Here is a 1,751-nt window from a genome sequence, read left to right as displayed (position 1 = left end):
GTTTCTTACTAAGAACCTAATTAAATAACTGATTCATTTTTTAAAAAAAGTACATTCACTTACCTATAAATGTCTCAAGTTTACCATTCTTTATGCATAAATGACTCACACTTAACACTGAATTTATACTCTATTATATAAAGAAGCCAGTTGATGGGAAATTTGGCTGTTTACAAAGTTTAGCCATTATAAGCAGTGCTCTGATAAATGTAGATGTGCATATATTGCTATGGTATGATGTTAATTTTGGGAAGATACAAGTAAGAGGAATAGCTGGATTAAGTGGGACCTTTAATCCAAGTTTTATAAGGAGTACCAACACTGATTTCCTCACTGATTCAACCAGTCCACAATCCCACCAACAGTGAAAAAACATTTCTTTTTCTCCACAGTCCCACCTGTATTTGTTTTTGTTTCATTTCTTGAACACGCAATCTTCTCAGCTGCATGTAGAACATTCTGCAGAATAGACCACATACTGGTTCATAGGACATGCTTAAGTAAATGCAGAGGATATGAAATCATCCCATGCACTCATCAGCTCATAGGCAATGAAACTCAAAATCTATGAAAAGAAACAACAAAACCCACATAAGCACATAGAAGTTAAACAACTCTCTCTTGAACAACCAATGGGTCATAGGTGGATTCAAAACAGAAATTAAATAGTAGCCACAATTAACTGATAATGCTGATATTCCATAAAGGAAGTTATGGGATGTAATGAAATTAGTCCTAAGGGGGAAATTTATAGCAGTTAACTTTCACATCAAGCAAACAGAATGAACTCAAATAAACAATCTAATGCTGAACCTCAAATTTCTAGAAAAGGAAGAATAAGTTAAGCTCAAAGTTCATGTTATGGAGGAAATTACAAAGATCACAACAAAAATTAATGCAATAGAGACTAAGTAAACAACACAAAGAGTCAATGAATCAGAGTTGGTTCTTTGAAAGATTAAATAAAATAAACGCTTAGCCAATCTTATCAAAAAGAGGAAAGAAAAGACTCAAATCTGTGCAATTAAGGATGAAAAGGCTGAAATCACAACAGATCCTGCAGACATCTAGAAGATCGTCAATACTTACTTCATGAACCTTTATTCTAATAAGCTAGAAAACACAGAATAGATGGACAGATTCCTAGATACATATGAATTACCAAAGCTAAATCAAGATGATTTAAAAATTCTAAATAACACAATATCAATCAATGAAATTAAAGATATACTTAAACTAATAACAAAGGAAAGGACAGATCCTGAGGGATTCACAGTTGAATACTCAAAGAAATTTAGAGAAGATCTAATGTTATATTCCTAGAACTCTTTAATGAAGTTCAAAGCAGCATTTTCAGTCTTTCTTGGAGGCAAGCATTACCCTGATACCAAAAGCAAAGAAGGATCCAACTAAAACAGAGAACTACAGGTCAATATCCTTAATGAACATAGATACAAAAATCTCAACAAGATATTGGCAAACAAAATGTAGCAAATCATCAATACTACTCCCATAAGCTTTGGTTTGTTTTACTTCTGCTGTCATTTTGATTTTAGGAAAATTTTTAAATTCTTCCCCGATTTTTTGTGAGCCATTGTTTATTAAATAATGCATGATTTAGCCATGAGCCCTACCACTGAGCCCTACCAAATCCCCAGCCAAATTTCCATTTGTCTGCTTAGTTCTGTGATTTCTTTTACCGTTGATTTCTAACTTCCCTCTGCTATCATGTAGAAGTATGCAGGAAGTTA

This window comes from Octodon degus, unplaced genomic scaffold (genome assembly GCF_000260255.1).
Source record: "Octodon degus isolate 3935 unplaced genomic scaffold, OctDeg1.0 scaffold00008, whole genome shotgun sequence".
Classification (NCBI taxonomy): domain Eukaryota; kingdom Metazoa; phylum Chordata; class Mammalia; order Rodentia; family Octodontidae; genus Octodon; species Octodon degus.
The sequence above is the reverse complement of the archived record's forward strand: the minus strand, read 5'-3'. Positions refer to the sequence as shown.